The sequence below is a fragment of the Marmota monax genome, unplaced genomic scaffold (assembly GCF_021218885.2).
Source record: "Marmota monax isolate L192 unplaced genomic scaffold, Marmota_monax_Labrador192_F-V1.1 WCK01_AAM20220418_F8-fsc00175, whole genome shotgun sequence".
NCBI classification, from domain to species: Eukaryota; Metazoa; Chordata; class Mammalia; order Rodentia; family Sciuridae; genus Marmota; species Marmota monax.
This window is the reverse complement of record NW_026695246.1, coordinates 2581873-2601973: the sequence shown is the minus strand read 5'-3', so window position 1 is coordinate 2601973 and position 20101 is coordinate 2581873.

The following is a 20101-nucleotide window of genomic DNA, read 5'->3' as shown; positions in this document are numbered from 1 at the left end:
ATTATATGATCTCTAGTTCTATCTGTGTTGTTGACAAAGAGAGGATTTCATTCTTTTCTTTCTTAACTTTATTTTATTTATTTAATTTTATATGTGATGCTGAGGTTTGAACCCAGTGCCTCACACATGCCAGGCAAGCACTCTACCACAGAGCTACTGTGACTGAATAGTATTCCATGGTGTATCTAGATATATTATTTTCTTTATACATTCCTCAGTTGATGTGCACTTAGTTTCCCTAACTTGGCTATTACAAATAATGTTATGATACATATACAAGTGCATGTGTCTCTTCTCCATATTGATTTTAATTCCTTTGGATATGTACACAACATTAAGATTGGTGGATCATATGTTCTATTATTAATTTTTTGAGGAAGCTATTTTCCATAACAATTCTACTGATTTACACTCACACCAACAGAGTGCAAAAATTCCCTTTTCTCCAAATCCTTTCCAGCACTTGTTGTCTTTAGTTCTTTTGATATTTGCCATTCTTACTGAAATGAAGTGACATTTCATTGTGGTTTTGATTTTCATTTCCTTCACAATTAATGACTGTGAACATTTTTTATATGTGTTTCTATGTATGATTTCTTTTGAGAAATATAACCTAGAACTTGCCCACTTTTAAAGAAGAGATCTTTAAAATTTTAAAACTTTTATCAGAAGTGATATGGGTTTGGATGTGAGGTATCCCCCAGAAGTTCACATGTGAGACAAGACTATGCAAAAAGGTTCAGGGGAGAATTGATGTGATTATAAGCATTTTAAACCAAATAGCAATTTAATCACCTGATAGGGATTACCTAAATGGTTACTGAAGTGGTAGGTTGTGGCTAAAGGAGGTGGGAATTGGAGCGTGGCTTTGGGTATATATTTGTAAAAGGCGAAAGATTTATACGATCTGAAGAGAAACCAGAGTATTGGGTATATATTTGTATCTGGCGACCAGACTGTCTTTCTGCTCTCTGATCACCATGTGAACTGTTTCCCTCTGTCACATTCTTCTGCCATGATGTCCTGCCTCACCTCCAGCCCCCAGGAATAAAGCGTGCTGTCTATGTATTGAGATCTCTAAAATTATGAGCCTTCAAATAAACTTTTCCTCCCTATACAGTTGTGCTGGTTGAGTCCTTTTAGTTACAGGAGTGAGAAAGTTAAAAAAAGAAGTATAATTTGTAAATTATTTTTTCTCCATGCTGTAACTATATCTTCACTCTGATGATAGTTCACATTGCTGTGTAGAAGCTTTTAAATTAGATATTATCCCATAGTATAATTTTTTTATTTTGCTTTCTGTTTATTTAAAGTCTTGTTCAAAATATTCCCATACATTCCAGTGTAATGAAAAATAATATTACTGCTATTTCTTTCTTTGTTTGTTTTTCTTTTTCTTCTTTTGTTGCAGAGATTGAACCAAGGGGTGCTTAAAGACAGCCACATCCTGAATCCTTATAGTTTTTCTTATTCTGAGACAGGGTTGTCCTATATTGCTTGGGGTCTTGGTAAGTCGCTAAGGCTGGCCTTGAACTTGTTATTCTCCTACCTCAGGCTCCTGAGCTTCTGGGATTATAGGCATGTTCCACCTTGCCTGTAATTTCATGGTTTTGAGTTCTACTCTTTAAATCAATTTTTGAAACTAGCAGATTATGGGGACCTCAGTAGATTTTTCTGCAGTTTTCCCATCACAATTTACGTAAGTGTTCTTTCTTGAACGCATATTCTTAGCACCTTTGTTGAAAATCAGTTAATTGTAGATTTGTTTCTGGGATCTGTTCCACTGATCTATGTGTCTGTCTTTGTCATTGTTGTGCTGTTTTGATTTGTACAGTTTTGAAGTATATTTTGAAATCAAGTACTATAAAGACTCATGCTTTGTTCTTTTTGTTCAAGAGTGCTCTATTTGGGATATTTGTGTGTATTTGTCTGTGTGTGATTCCAAAAATATTTAGAATTTTTTTTTCTAGTCTGAGAAGAATATCATTATTTTTTGATAGAGATTGTATTGAATTTATAATTGTTTTTTGTAGCATGAACACTTTTTACCAATATTGATTCTTTCATTCTATGAATTTAATAAATTTTTCCTTTTTTATAACCACTTCAATTTTTTTCATCAATATTTTATAGTTTTGATTTTAGATATCTTTTCCCTCTTTGGTGAAGTTTATTTCTAGGTACTTTAGTAACTACTGTAAATGGGATTATTTTCTTCATTACTTTTTCAGATGTAGGTATCTTGCAACTTTGCTGTTTCTGTTTAATTACTTGGAATAATTTTGTGGTGAAGTCATTGGGGTTTTGTAAATATATCATGTCATCTGCATACGGTGAGTATTTGACTTTTTTTCTTTTCAATTTGGATGCCCTTTATCTCTTTCTTTTATCTGATTGCTCTGGCTAGGACTTCCAGCACTGTGGAGAATAGAAGTGTTAAAAGCCAAAATCCTTTTCTTGCTGCAAATCTTAGAGATAAAACTTTCAAATTTTCCCCATTCAGCATAATGTTTTCTGCTTATTATACATGGTATTAATTATGTTGATATATGTTCTTTTATAACTAATTTCTAAAACTTTTTGTCATAAAGAAATGTTGATTCCACAGTTTAGCTATTGTGAATTGTGCTGCTATAAACATTGATGTGGCTGTGTCCCCATAGTATGCTGTTTTTAAGTCCTTTGGGTATGGACCAAGGAAAGGGACAACTGAGTGAAATGGTGATTCCATTCCCAATTTTCTATGAAATCTCCATACTGCTTTCCATATTGGCTTCACCAATTTGCAGTCCCACCAGCAGAGTATGAGTGTACCTTTTTTCATACATCCTCGCTAATACTTTTTGTTGTTTGTCTTCATAATAGCTGCCATTCTGACTGGAGTGAGATGAAATCTTAGAGTGGTTTTGATTTGCATTTCTCTAACTGCTAGTGATGATGAACATTTTTACATGTATTTGTTGATTGATTGTACATCATCTTCTGAGAAGTGTCTCTTTAGGTCCTTGGCCCGTTTATTGATTGGGTTGTTTGTTTTTTTGGTCTAGCTTTTTGAGTTCTTTGTATACCCTAGTAATTTGTGCTTCATCTGATGTGTGAGGGGTGAAGATTTGCTCCCAAGATGTAGGCTGTCTGTTCACATCACAGATTGTTTCTGCTGAGAAGAAGCTTTCTAGTTTGAGTTCATCCATTTATTGATTCTCAATTTTAATTCTTGTGCCACAGGAGTCTTATTAAGGAAGTTGGGGTCTGATCCCACATGGTGGATATTAGGGCCTATTTTTTTTTCTATTAGATGCAGAGTCTCTGGTTGTATCCCTAAGTCCTTGATCCATTTTGAGTTGAGTTTTGTGCATGGTGAGAGATAGGGTTTTAATCTCTTTTGGATAAAAAAAAAATGTGGCATATATACACAATGGAATATTACTCAGCAATAAAAGAGAATAAAATCATGGCATTTGCAGGTAAATGGATAAAGTTAGAGAAGATAATGTTAAGTGAAGTTAGCCAATCCCAAATTACCAAATGCCTAATGTTTTCTTTGATATATGGAGGCTGATTCATAGTGGGATAGAGAGCGGGAGCATGGGAGGAATAGATGAACTCTAGATAGGGCAGAGGGGTTGGAGAGGAAGGGAGAAAGCATAGGGTAATTAATGATGGTGGAATATGATGACCATTACTATCCAAATTACATGTATGAAGACACGAATTGGTGTGACTATACTATGTATACAACCAGAGATATGAAAAATTGTGCTCTATATATGTAATAAGAAGTGTAAAAAAAAGAAATGTTGAATTTGATACACTCATATGGATTTTGTCCTTTATTCTGTTGTTTTGTTATATCACATTCATTATTTTGCATATGTTAAACTAGTCTTGTATACAAGGATGAATTATACTTAATTAGAGAAGATAATGGCAAATGATCATTTTAATGTGATTATGAGATTCAGTTTGCTAGGGGTTTTTTGAGGATTTTTTTTATCTATATCCATCAAGGTTATTGGATTTAATTTTATTTTTCCTTTTTAAATGTGTCTTTATCTGGTATTGAAATAAGGTCTATGCTGGCCTTGTGCAGTGCACTTGGCCTTACGTACATGATTTGTATTGCTTGTCTTGGATATTCAAATGTCTAGAAGATGAAGAATGTCCTAAATAATTGGTCTCCCCTTGCAAAATTCTTTACTCTTACACCTTCCTCATGCCTATTACTGTTTCAAGAAACATCAATTATGTACATACAGTTAGTACTAAATATGTGTCAATAGGAGATAAGACAAAAGAGAATTGAATAGTAATTTTACTAATTGTATGTATGATACTATTTAACCTGTCAAGGTGAGAAGCTTCTTGCTTCCATGGTAGATAGGCAGGTACATAGAGTGAAATACTTCTTAAGGCCATTCTCACAAAAGAGTCATATGTTTATATAATCAAAATACTTCTTAAAACTATTCTTAAAAAAGAATCATGTTTATATAATCAAATTCTGAACATAATGATGCTCTTTATAGCCTTCTTTAACAAAAAGAGCAAGTATCATTATACAATAATCTGTTTAAGAATGTTAATATGAGTGCAAAACGAAAATCAAACAAATATTTATTCAGACAACTTGAGATGAGTCTGCTTATTTAGAAAGTTGTGTATTATTAGAGTCACATCCACAGAGTATTTCTATTTACTTTGCAAAGTGTTTGATGTATGATACTCAGGTCATGGCTGAGCACATAGTATCATCTGTAGTCCTCATGTGAGAAAACTGGTCAAGTAGAGGTTTTGAGGATTTTATGTTATTGGTGTTCAAGTTATATTCCCCAGACTACTAGTCTCTGGGCAACAATATTCTCCCCGAGAGTAAATCTGATTGAACCCAGCAATTTATCTTCTGTAGGTGTCTGTGTACCAGATACCTACTGATGTGGAAGACTAATGTCTTTTTGATTATGAATGAATGACTCTTCTGCTAGTTTCTAGAAAAGATATACAAGAACCAAGGCCTGAGGTAAACACTGTTTGTTCAATGCAGAATAAAAAATAGTTTATTACTGTAATAATCATTTACTTATTCATGGACATATATTCAACTGAAATATATGCCAGATTGGGTTTGCTTTTATATATAAGGTAACAATGCAAGCTGCCAGAAGGGAGAAAAAAGGAAGAAAAAAGTCATTTCCTTGCTTGTGAAATCAAAACTGCAACATCTGCTTGGTTCACCTGCTGAAGAGAATACTCCAGCTTGTACTTTATTGTTAACAAGGCTGAACACTTTGAATCACACTTCTTTAGTCACCCAACCTGTAAATTAAATGCATCAGCAATGCAATTATTTCGTTGTGCTTTTTTCAAAGATGTAAATCACATATAAAGGAGTTGCAATGTTAAGCAACCAAAAAAATTGCAATTAGTGTTTTACTGTTAGTGCCTGAAACTTCACAATGTGAACCAGTGTTGCTAAAGTTGCAAATAGGTTTAATGGCTGCTATGATGTGTTAAATTTAGGACTAACAAAGAAAATAATGCTAGAAAGCAATAACAATTTAGGAAAACTCTTTTTTTTTTATAACTCTCTCTCTGTGTGTGTGTGTGTGTGTGTGTGTGTGTTTTATGTACCTTTAGTAGAATGACTGTATTCTTTTCTATAGTTTAAAAATATTGGATTATATAGTAAGTTATTTATAAAGTTGTAAAATGAAGAAACAAAATCAAATGACTGTCAGTCAATTCTAATGCTAGAGTGGTTAACATTGTTAACAACAATATGATACATACACATTTCTATATGCAAGTTAAAATTACAGTTTTACTATGTTCTGCACAAGAAATCATTAAAAAGACAAAGTATATAAGTTTAAAAACAAAGAGCTTTCACACAATTACTGAAAGTCAAAATCTTTCATTTTGACATTTATTTCAAATAACTCAAAGTATATCTCATATTACTTAAATAATTATGGTAGAAAATATTTATACATGAGTTCATGAGAACTAATTAACCAATATACGAATGAATGAGTTATGAATGAGTTTATATACACATATCTGTGTGTTTGTGTATTTGTGTGTGTGTATATCCATAAGTACATGTATAGAGAGAGAACAAAATAAAAAATATAGAGGTAGAATGAATTCACCTTCGGAATATACTACAATACATTATTCTGAGATATGGGAAAACATTTGTGACTGATTGGAAACCTCAATTCTAGCTTTTCATGGCTCATCTGCAGGAGCCAAGTTATCACTAATAAAGGAAAAGCTGTTTTGGTGGATACCATGTGAAATGGCTCAAATTGATGGTTTAGAATTAATGGCTCATACTCTCTTATAAACAAAACAACAAATCAGCTAGACACTTAGGTCTTCCACAAGAAATTATTCTTATCCCACCTCTACTAGGTAGCTTGGTAAGGCAAAAAAGACACTTTTATAGAAAAAAAATCAACAACAACAAAATTAAAACAAAACTGTCCAAATAGCAGACAGGACAAAAAGCATAGGGATAAATTATTTCCTCAAATATTGAAAGTCTAAAAAGTAACTCATAATCTTTTTCTTTTAGTTTTGTCAATAATTGCAAGGGGTAGCCAGGCATAGCTATGCACACCTTTAATCCCAGTGGCTTGAGAGGCCAAGGCAGGAGGATTAAAAATTCAATGCCAGCCTTGGAAATTTAACATGGTCCTAAGCAATTTAGTAAGACCCTATTTCAGAACGAATGAACAAACAAACAAACAAACAAATAGGATTGGGGATATGACTCAGGGGTTAAGCACCCCTAGGTTCAATCCCTGGCACCTAAAAAAAGTAATTGTGAGGTGTGAGGGGTCTAAGATTTCCTATCATGTGCAAGTTAATACGTTAAACTTTTCTTAGGATGGAAACAAAAGATAGAGATTCTTTGATGGTCAGAAACAAAACAATTTATAACTCATAGTAATAGCAGTAACCAGAGAAGCAGAGGTGAGATATAAGGTAGATGAAACTGGGGTGAAATAGTCACAAAATGACCACAAGATAAATTTTCACAGCTGTGGGTAACTGGGACTCAACATTTCTCAAATATTCACATAAAAATATAACTTATATAATTGTCTAAGAATTGAGAGAAAAGCATTCATTTACTAGTTTCCATACCCCATTGTTTGAGAGTTTCCTGTGTGGATGTTAATGCTCCTGAACTTTCAGATTCCTGCTAGCGTCCCATGTAGACATATTAGAGAAGTCCAAGGAATTGAAAGTACATTCATTATGATTTAGAGGAAAACACTGTCAACATAAAGTGCATCAAAGACTGTCCAAAAGTGTTAGCTGCATCCCTGGTGTTGGTTGCTGGTGTTGTAAATGGTGGCTCAAGATTCAAGGTGATGCACATGTGGCATCCAATATGTAAAAATGTGGGAATATGCACATACATGAATGCATATCTGTATGTTACAAACAAACAGGGAACCTAGAAAAATGTTTACTAAATTTCTAACTTTATTTTCTGTTGAATACAGTGACAATGAGTAAGTGGATGTATTAGTTATCTTGGGCTACAGTACCAAGTGCCACAATCTGGTTGAATTAAAATAACAGAAATTAATTATCTCAAAGCTCTGAATGCTAGAAATAATAATAATAATAATAAGAAGAAGAAGAAGAAGAAGAAGAAGAAGAAGAAGAAGAAGAAGAAGAAGAAGAACTAAGAGCCACTCTCCTCCAGTGGGCCTCTTTCTAACTCAATGACCCCAAAGGACAACAGTAGTTATGCTGGCAATTGGATATGCCAGACATGCTGATGGTCTAAGGTATGCATGCACAGAAAAAAAATAGTATATATAAGAATTGTTATTATCTGTAGTTTCAGGCTTCTAATGGGAAAGGGCTGTTGAAATGCATCCCCTACAGTTGCGAGGAACATTACCACATTTATTTACCTAGCTCCCCTTGCTACTATCAGATCCCTGTGACATAGCCATGTTTAAAAGACATATACTGGTTAAAAGTACTGACCCTTCTTCTCCTTCCCTTCTTTTTCCTTTGAAAGAAAACAGGATGCCTCACATTTTATGACCACAGAAAGAGCAAGTTTACCTACACAAACAAAAATAAGAAACTAAAAAATATATTGGTTCCAGCAGAGTAAGATATTCTATCAACCACTAATTTTAAGATGTCTTATTACATGTGAAAGAAAAGAAGCACTATTAAAATCGTTGTTATGTGTGTTTCATATTACTTGGAGATATATTAGTGCCTATGTGTGCATGTTTCTGGTGAATCTAACAAAAATTGGTCTTTATAGTATAAATATTGATATAAAGTTTGATAAGCACAAATATCAACATGTTCTGACTACATGCTGCTAGATGCATATTTCCATATTTGAAAATACATAAGATAAATGCCAAAGTTTGAGTTAAAAAAGAAAAACCTACATAGTAATTTTCTGGCAAAGAATGAAAATTTACTTTTTATTTCATTTCATGTACTATAGATCATTTAAACTTATTTTTAATCTGCACACTTTACTTTAACTTAGGGTTATTTTGCTGCTTTTTATTTTAAACTTTTTATCCTTGGGTGGTTAAATCTAACATTTTGAAATACTATTTTAAAAGAAAATAGAACTATAGAGACATTTGGGTCCACTCATGATATTGTTACCCCAAATATATTGGGCACTGAGAGTTGTAAAGATCACATTACAAACTTGCTAGGAGTATAGATAATGTAAAAATATTTTCTAGAAAGTTTATTTTAAGGCACACATGTGGCATTAAGAGATAATTCCTGAATGTATGAAAAGTAACCAATTAACTGAGTTTTTCCTTTTTATGTATTTAAGATAATATATTTCCAATCAGATTTAAGTATTAGACTATATTCAGCAATTTGACTTTATAAAATATATGATTAACCTGTTTTTTGTTAGATATTGATTTTTGTCCTCTTGAAACTAGAAGTCCATGTTTAGAAATGGGGCAGTTTGGTTTCTTCATATTAAGAAAGCATAATAAGTAAAAATCAAAATTAACTGAAACTAGTGATGGGGAACAATTTCTATATTTCTAAAAAATAAAGTATCCCTCAAGAAATAATGTTTATTTATGTGTATAGATGCATTCATTCAAGAAAACTTCAATAATTTCTTTTATAATTAGCCTAGAGCTCAGTAAACTAATTTAGAAAAATTTTGCTTTAAAATTTTACTAGAGTTCCATAAATTAATTTGCCTATGGTTTAGTAAATTAGTTTTGAGATGTTATTGTCCTTGTTAATTTTAGCTTTATATTTTTAAATCCTGTTTATTTTAAATATTTTAGCCTTATAGTGTTTGGTGTTGGCTGATTACCTAACTACAAAAATATTTATTATTAACTAAGTATATTTTAAAATTACCTTCCAAGTGGGTATCTACAATATCATAAAAGGAATAATGGAGACACTATCCCTTTATAGAAATTTTGAAACCCCTAAAATTATTTAACATATTTCTTTAAGCATCCCGATTAAACTTAATAAAAGTATGCTATTTTTGACATTGTAATAGGAAGATCATTTCTGATAGTAAACAGGTTTGCATTCATAAGTACAATTTCCCACATTTCCTTTGATTGAATTGACTGTAACTATAAAAAGTCAACAATATTATTATTATGTATATGTAATGAAATAATAAGTTATTCAAATCTAATATTTCTTAGATATATATATTTCTAAAAAGATAGCTAAAAATATCTCTAAAAATTTGATCTTTAAAATCTAGCATCTCCTGGTCCCTGAATTGCAAATATGAAGTCATGGTGCTCAGGTACTATGTAAACTCCAAGTTTATTTACTGACATTTGATGACCAACGTGATAGTATTAAAATGTGAGGGCTTTATGAGGTGATTAAGTCATGAGGGCAGAGCATTTATGGATGATTATCTGCTTCATTCCACCCCTTCTACTATATAAGGAGAGTACATTCCCTCAAGGGGATGCAGGAACATGGCGCCATCTTAGAAGAAGAGAGCAGACCTTCCCAGAAACAGAATATAAGAATATGCCAGCACATTGATTTTGGGTTTCCCAGACTTCAGAGTTGTGAGAAATAATTTTCATTGTTTATGAATCACTCAGTCTATGCTATTTTTATAGCAGCAAAATGGACCAAAACATTAGGTAATAACAGAACTAGAGTCAAATAGTTACACTTATTACAGAAAATAATAAGTTACTATGACTTGTTGATGGTGTTGTCCACTATCTTTCTTGTTCTATGCATGAAAAATATTTGAATATTTAAAACAATTGAAATTTGAAATAAGACACAGTATGGACAGACTGCATTCCTGTTCATGAATGGCCCAAAAGGTCAAGAGATTATCAATGGTGAACAGAGATTTAATGTCTTATAATTAAAACCAGAATGACTCTTTCAGTTATTGCATGGAAATTTTAAATTTGATTAAATGTATTTATCTTGTGTGTATTATTCTCCTTCTGTAGCAAGTGTTCCAAATACCAAAAAAAAAGGTAATATATTATGTTACCATATCACTTTTGGCAGTTCTACATATAGCAATTAAAAATACTTTATATATTCTATAGCAGAGATCAATGTATCATTTGAAACATCTAAGATAAAATCTATGCTGGCAGTTGTTTTTATTGGAATAATTCATATTATTACACTTAAGTTGTCTCCAAATTTTTATGATTATTATCTTCCTGCTAAGAATTCCTTCTGGACAGTCTGGCTTCATGGTAGAACACACTTGCTTAGTTCGCTATGGTTAGATACGATGTAGTTTCTCTTCTATTCAAAAGTGAGTATTGAATATAGGGAAGTAAGATAATTTAAGGTCTGGGTAATAAATATATGAGCTTGATAATCAGGGATGTCTTGACTTTAATGAAGGCCAAATATTTTCTTTCAAAAATCAGGCAACAAATTTGAAAACTCAAAATTAGGAGGTAATGATAGCATTTTAATTATGTAAACTGTATATAAGATTATAAAATTAAGTACATATATTGATATACTTTCTATGACTTAGTGTTAACATTTTCTTTTTGAAAACCTATAGATTTCAAATAATCTTCAAGTTTCAATGTGATTTTTATATTTATGACATTTGATCATTTTCAATGAATTCTGAGTGAACTCTGAAGAATATGAAATGCAATCAATTTAAACCTAAGAAAAATTTAATGACAGTATTTATTTTGTTATTTATTTATTTATTTATTTATTTATTTATTTATTTATTTATTTTTGGTGCCAAGAATTGAACACAGAGGTGCTTAAACAGTGAGATACATCTCCAGTCCTTTTATTTTTTTTTAAATTTTTATATAAGTTGCTGAGGCAGGCTTTTAACTTGTGATTCTCCTGCTTTAGCCTTTCAAGTCACTGGGATTATTTTATGCAATTTTGTTAAAAACATTAAAAAGCTTGCAAGATTATGATTGCATACAATAAAATAGTAATAAAGTGTTATTTATTTCAATACATGCTTAGTGATAAGTATAAGTAAAGGAAGGCATCGGTAAATATTAAGGATATCAAATAAATGAGTGTGGAAGTTCCAAAAGTTAAAATACATTTCTTTCCTTTTTTATTTATTATATTGCTATGTTAAAAATATATAGCACCCACTCCAAAGCACACCAAAAATAAAAGAGACACAAAAATGAATATTAGTTATTTCCTATTCTTCAGATTTCCATATTACACTGAAAAAGACAGACAAAAAATTAAAATCATTTGTATTTACACATTTTCTCATTGATGGAGGATGGGAATGGAATCATAAGAAGAAAGAAAATTGCCATTTTTTTTTAATTAGGAAAAGAATAAATTACTGTGTTACTGTGTTTCTGTTTCTTTGTTTGTTTGTTTTAGGATTTTACTAAATTACCCAGGCTGACCTGAAACTCTGGATCTTCTTTCCTTAGCCTCCTGAGTATCTGGGATTACAGGCACATGCCACTGTGCCCATTAATACATTTAATTTTTCTTTCCATGTGTTATCCCTTTTCATACTTTTGTGTCTTAAGTAAAAATTATATTCACATTTTAACATAGTTATTACTTATTCTTTGCATGTTTATGAACAGTTTCCATACAAGGGAATAAAAGCTTTTGGATGATAGTTTGATTTTCATATTAGACATAATTAACTTCACAAACAAGGCAATGTCCATTTGCAGGAAAAGAATTTATTTTGTAAACATTTTAGAAAGATATTTTGGATAAAGAGTTGTGTTTCCTTAAGGAGAATTGAGTTTGTAATCAACAAATCAGCTGTCAATACCTACAAATAACACAACATAAAACAAAGTTCCATCCTTACTACCACATTTTAAATTTTATTTTTTCTTGAGTATTAGCCACAAGAAAGTATTAATTGTTGAGATTTAGGGAGAAACATCTAGTAGATATAGAGTATTAAAGAGTAGGAAATGCTTTTAATAGAAAGAAAACTTTGTTAATATGTAAAGTACAGTTGAATGGCCTTATTAAACATTATATTTTTCTGACAAGGGTTAGGGTTAGGGTTAGAATTTGGCATGGCATACAGAATAGTGTTTCTAAAAAGGATTCTGTGCATATAACATCTTAAGTATTTGTTTTCTGTTAATTGCTTCTTGCTTTATTTTAATAGTTTGAGTTTAATAGTTTATTTTAATGATGCTTATTGCTTTAATATTTCAATAGTTTAATAATCTATCAATTTAGTTTCATTTGACTCATATAAAAGCTTTATCACAGATAAAATGTGATTAACATTAAGTGATTTTGTAAGCCTGAAATTTTAGATAAAATTAATTGTTAAAACAAGTGTTCTATTCTGTAAACTCTGACTATAAAGTACACTCAGTATCCGTGGACATCATTTAATTTTACAGAGAGTTAGCAATAGAGTTTTTAAGATTTTATAATCTTCAAATTTTAGCTTTCTCTTTCTGGTGAACTTAGAAAACTTGACCACATCTCTGAAAAGTACCAAAAGTTAATATGTTGACATGAATATACACAAACCAGCCAGGTGGTGTTGTTTTTTAAAAATTGCCATTTGACTGATAGAAATTGCTGAGAGCCATAGCCAAGTAGGAAAGACGCATGGCAATTTCCTTGTCAGCCTACCCAATGTTGCTTAGAGGAAGGACTCTCCATTGTGGAAATGGGCTTGCCTTGGACCCAGGTCATTTGCAGTGACATTGCATGAATGTTTGAGAAAGGTGACCCTGCTCAAGGACCAGGGTGGATCCTGCTGGGAATAGGGCGTATCCTGCTGCCTCAGGCACCTGCTCCTTGAGTTCCCATTGAGTTCTCTCGGGATTCAGAGAGTATTTGGTATGCAGAGCCCGGTGGAGTGTGTGGAATTTCCCCAGAACATGCGTGTAGAGTGCCGGTGACAGTTCGGGAATAAAGAGCTGCTGTTGGAATCTACAAGTTTGTGTGGTGGCTCGGTTATTTTGTGCCCAGCCAGACTGCAGCAGAAATAATTTTCCTTTCTTCATATAATCACATGCATATTATACTACAGATTACTTAATAAAGAAAACAGAAAAGGCATTTTATCTGTCCTAAGAAAAATGAAATATTTTAGAATGTGTTTTTAAACTACTTATATCACCAATTCTCATTATATTCTGGAGCTATTAATAGTTTACTCATGTCAGAAAAACTAACTCATGTGTAGTGATATAATTCTTTAATATTTTGCTTTTAGCATGCATATTGATCCATCTGGACATGTCTCACTATGGTGAAGTATAAAGTGTATGGTTCTCTTTGTCAAATACTAACGGGCATCACAATGTGAATGTGATGTGGCATATGCCACATGGATGTGCCATCTTGGAACATTTTGAGAAAGGTGAGGTATCCTGATCTTTAATTGCATCTACCAAGTACAGAATCACCTGAGGCAGAGTAACATCAGAAGTTTCAACCCACGCACACACTCAGATTGTTTCTTCTCATCATTATAAGTAATCAGTCTAACCAAATTATTTCCATAACATTTTACATAGTAAAAAACATCAACTGCTTACATGTTTATCAACACATGAAAAATTCTGGCTATCTTGCCCAAACCAATAAAAAAATTGACTACTTTTATCTAAACTTTATCTAAAGAAAGGACTGATGAAATTGGAGTAAATATGCCAATATTCTAAAATGATTTAGGATTCAACTAATGAATATACAAAGTTTGTTTTATCTCTTCCAAGTTTACAATTTTTTTTTTTATTTCATGCCTTAGTGTTACCCAAATGGTATTTTCTCCCAATGATAAATTAGGAACAAACGTATTAAGGTGTTAACCATTTTTAATTTTTTTATGAAATTAGTGTTTCCTCTTATTGAAATCCAAAAATAGGTTTTAAACCATAGGTAAACATAGCTATCAATGAACATTTTTGATATCTTCTCCATTTTACCTCCTTTTATGAAGGAAAATGAACCATTAAATAAAACATACAATTTCTTTGAACCAGCTAATGGCAGTAGAGTAGAATCTAAATGTAATTACAATTTTTTTTTTTTTTTTTTGGCATGGAGGTGGTATATGAATGCTTACCTTGCTGAAGATTGGTCTAGGGTATGACCAGAGCTTAGCTTCCAGGATACTATAGCAATAAGCAAGCTTTTATGTGAATACTATAAGTAAAATGAAGCAAAACTATTCTTTGCCTAAAAATGATTACAGATAAATTTTAAAACATTCCACAATTTTATGTGATAGATTATTTTAGAACATAATAAGATTTCTAAATTTATTTTGGCTAGATAATAACTTATTACAAAATTTATGACTAAATAAATTTAGTATATAAATAATTCGTGCTTTATTTATGTAAATCATATTTTTTTCTCTTGGGATTCTCTCTTTTAGTTTTATTTATTTTATTTTATTTTTATTTTTACATGAAAGAAAACACATGCATCATTTAAATTAAGTCTGGCGATGTTGCTGCCTCATATAAACAAAGCAGGAATAAGGATCCCTTATTAATATGATACATCTAGAGAGATAGATATATATTTTATTCCAATGTTTAGAAGGAATTTTTATACCAATTTTTTGGGGGGAGGGGTAACAGGGATTAACTCAGGAGCAGCACTTGACCATTGAGTCACATTTCTCACCCTTTTGTTGTATTTTATTTAGAGACAGGTCCTCACTGAGTTGCTTAGCACCTTGCTTTTTGGTGAGGCTGGTTTTGAATTCATAATCCTCCTGCCTCAGCCTCTGAGACCCTGGGATTACAAGCGTGCGCCACTATGCCCAGCTACATACAAATTTGAGAGCAAAAAAGACTGAGAAACAAAACCAATATATAGATCTTTTTTAAGCTATGTTAATCATTTTGATCATCTTTAACGTCTATGAATTATAATTATCTCTAACATCTATGAATTATTTTTGGAAAGATTTATTCCATAAATTATAAAACTGAGAAATCTTTAAAAATGAGAAAATACATTTATGCAGGGATGAGTAATAATTGACTGCTCAGTAATTAAATTCCTCTTATAATTTATATTATATTGTTCTCACCAGCAGCTACCACAAATGGACATTTAGAAATATGTCATGGTTATTAATGTATGTTATAATTACATTAAATCACATTAAATAACTCAAATATTTTTGGATATATTTACTTTAAATAGTATTCATAGTAATGGTATTTTTCAAGTGATTCACTTAGAACTTGTATTATTTTTCATCTCTGAGAATTGTGTAAATTGCATTTTATCATACATAGAGATGTCTATGGACGTAGAACTATATTGGATTGTTTTATTTGGAGACATCTAAAAGAATTTTATTCAAATGTTGACTTGAAAATCATATTGAATAGCAGTGGTGAAAATGGAATTTGTTGTCTAGTTACAGATTTTTTTTTAGAAAAAAAATTCAGCTTTTCCACATTTGTTATAACATTAGCTGTTGCCATACATCTACAGCCAAATGACTTTCAACAAAGATGCTAAGGACATACATTGGACAAAAGACTCTATTTTCAATGAATGGTACTAGGTAAATTGGAAATATACATTTAAAAGAATGAAATATAAGCCCTATCTCTCACTATTTGCAAAACTCAAAATGAATTATATTAAAGACTTAAATGCAAGACCCCAAATTATCAAGAAGAAAGCATAGAGGACACAGTCAGGATATTAGAATTGGCAACATTTCAGACAAGACCCCAAAAGCACAAATAATGAAAGCAAAAATGGACAGTTATGATTACATCAAACTAAAAGTCTTTTGTACAGCAAAAGAAACAATCATAACAGTGAAGAGATAATTTCAATGGAATAAAATACTTGCAACCTATATATCTAATAAGGAATTCAATGTCTTGAAAGCAAAACTACAAACAAACCTATTAGAAAAAAATATATAAGTAGACATTCTCAAAAGAAGACAAATAATCAGTAGATATATTTAAAAAAATCAATATCTGTATTCATTAGTAAAATGCAAACAAAACCATGAGTTACCCCCTTACTCCAGTAAGAATGGCTCTTCTTAAAAAGACAACAGATAACAAGCACTGGCAAAGATGTGCAGAAAAGTGAATACTTGCACATGATTGGCAGAAATGCAAATCAATACAACCATTGTGGAGAGGAGTATGGTGGTTCAGTGGAGTGAAATAAGCTGGGCACAGAAAGTCAAATACATGATCTCACTCGTGTTTGGAATTGGTGGTTACCAGAAGCTGGGGAGGGGTGGGTAGAGAAGAGTGTTATATGGGAAAAGATTGATTACTGGGCACAAAATTAATGTTCTGAGTGTGCTATTGCCTGATAGGGCCACCTTAGATAATAATAACATACATTGTATTTCAAAAGCTGGAGTAAAGATTTTCTGAATGTTTTCACATAAAGAATCAATAAATGTTCAAAGAGACAGATGTGTTTACCCTGACTTAAACACATTATGTAGTGTATAAAAATGTCACATATAATTCCATTAATATGTACAATATTGCTTTATGTATCAGCTAAGTAAATAAATATGAAGCAGACATGAAAAAATAATCTTAATCCTTTAATTTCGTGTAATAAACCACAAATAGATAAATAAAGATATAAATTAAATAAATAATACTGTAAACCTTCTTAATTTTTTTTATAAAATCTGCTATCAATTTTGATGGGAAGACTTCTATTTCTCTTTCATAAGATATGCTTAGTTAGCCAGTGTGTAATGAATCATTGTGCTGGATTTTTCCCCCTTGATTCTTTTTTTTTTTTTCAGTTATTTCTTTTTTTTTTTTTAATTTTTTATTGTGGGTTGTTCAAAACATTACAAATTTCTTGACATATCATATTCCACACTTTGATTCAAGTGGGTTATGAACTCCCACCTTCACCCCATACACAGATTGAAGAATCACATCAGTTACACATCCATTGATTTACAAATTGCCATACTAGTGTCTGTTGTGCTCCGCTGCCTTTCCCATCCTCCACCCTCCCACCTCCCCACCTCTCCCCTCCCCTCCCCTCCTCTCTCTCTACCCCCTCCACTGTATAACCCTGAGGGTCTCCTTCCATTACCGTGCAATTTCCCTTCTCTCTCCCTTTCCCTCCCACCTCTCATCCCTGTTAAATGTTAATCTTCTTCTCCTGCTCTTCGTCCCTACTCTGTTCTTAGTTACTCTCCTTATATCAAAGAAGACATTTGGCATTTGTTTTTTAGGGATTGGCTAGCTTCACTTAGCATAATCTGCTCTAATGCCATCCATTTCCCTGTAAATTCTATGATTTTGTCATTTTTTAATGCAGAGTAATACTCCATTGTGTATAAATGCCACATTTTTTTTATCCATTCATCTATTGAAGGGCATCTAGGTTGGTTCCACAGTCTTGCTATTGTGAACTGTGCTGCTATGAACATCGATGTAGCAGTGTCCCTGTAGCATGCTCTTTTTAGGTCTTTAGGGAATAGACCAAGAAGGGGAATAGCTGGGTCAAATGGTGGCTCCATTCCCAGCTTTCCAAGAAATCTCCATACTGCTTTCCAAATTGGCTGCACCAATCTGCAGTCCCACCAGCAATGTACAAGTGTACCCTTTTCCCCACATCCTCGCCAGCACTTGTTGTTGTTTGACTTCCTAATGGCTGCCAATCTTACTGGAGTGAGATGGTATCTTAGGGTGGTTTTGATTTGCATTTCTCTGACAGCTAGAGATGTTGAGCATTTTTTCATGTACTTGTTGATTGACTGTATGTCCTCCTCTGAGAAGTGTCTGTTCAGGTCCTTGGCCCATTTGTTGATTGGGTTGTTTGTTCTCTTATTGTCTAATTTTTTGAGTTCTTTGTATACTCTGGATATTAGGGCTCTATCTGAAGTGTGAGGAGTAAAGATTTGTTCCCAGGGTGTAGGCTCCCTATTTACCTCTCTTATTGTTTCTTTTGCTGAAAAAAAACTTTTTAGTTTGAGTAAGTCCCATTTGTTGATTCTAGTTATTAACGTTTGTGCTATGGGTGTCCTATTGAGGAATTTGGAGCCCGACCCCACCGACTGTAGATCGTAGCCAACTTTTTCTTCTATCAGATGGCGTGTCTCTGATTTGATATCAAGCTCCTTGATCCATTTTGAATTCACTTTTGTGCATGGCGAGAGAAAGGGATTCAGTTTCATTTTGTTGCATATGGATTTCCAGTTTTCCCAACACCATTTGTTGAAGATGCTATCCTTCCTTCATTGCATGCTTTTAGCCCCTTTATCAAATATAAGATAGTTGTAGTTTTGTGGATTGGTTTCTGTGTCCTCTATTCTGTACCATTGGTCCACCCGCCTGTTTTGGTACCAGTACCATGCTGTTTTTGTTACTATTGCTCTGTAGTATAGTTTGAAGTCTGGTATCGCTATACCGCCTGATTCACACTTCTTGCTTAGCATTGTTTTTGCTATTCTGGGTCTTTTATTTTTCCATATGAATTTCATGATTGCTTTCTCTATTTCTACAAGAAATGCCGTGGGGATTTTGATTGGTCCCCCTTGATTCTTAATGTCTGTGGCCTATGGCTGCCATGCATTTGACTTTGGAATCCTTTTATTTCTCACCACATCTTCCAGTTTATTATTAAAATAATTTTTATCACAATTCTGATACTCCATGTCTTTATGAATATGTGTGTGTGTGTGTGTCTGGGTTATGCCTATGTGTATATTTGTGTGTGCATGCATATAAATACACATATTTGCATACATACAGAAAGATAGTGAGTGAATACATTGCTATTAAAATACATTTTGGTCCTCTTGCTTGGGTGGTTTATTAACTTGGAGAAAAAGAAACATAATTGTCATAGATGAGTACTGAAAGAAGGCTGACATTGTCTTCCTAATTGCACCGTGAACTTTTTGTAAGCTTTTGTTTTCTGGATCATTTCTGAGCCTGCGGTTATTCAAATATATGTGCATATAAGATAATTTGACACAAAGCATTATAACAACAGTCACCAATTCCTTGGAAGACAGTAAGCATCAATAGTGTTTCCATATTATTTGCATTTGCACCAGAGCATTCCTGTACTGCACATACAATTTCACATCTGTGGGGTGAATGCTGAATAATTGGAGCCAAGGGATACAATGAACACAATGCCTCTATGCTTGACATAATGAGCACCGAATTAGTCAAACAGTACGAACCACTAGTTCTTCATCTGTGTGGTTGTCAATAATAGAGTATGAGGCAGTAGAAATGTTCTCAGTCTGGGAGTTAGAGTGGTGGCTGGGGTCTGATTAGACTGTATATTTGCATATATCTGTATATCATCCTGGGCAGTGATGATGTGTGGTTGAGCCTTTCTGCAATGTATAGAATAATGTTTTTTATTCTTCATGGGCAAAACCTACTCTCTGTGGACCTGATCATTTGAAAAATAGGGATAATAATGCATTGTTATGAAATTTGTAATATATGTCTACCAGAAGGTATTTGAGAAGATTAACAAATGTGACCTTGAATAGAGAAGTCCCACTATGCTATGGGGATTCAGTGAATGAATCTCTGTCTTGCTGTATATCTGAATGTTAACATATAATTAAAGAGGAAATTAT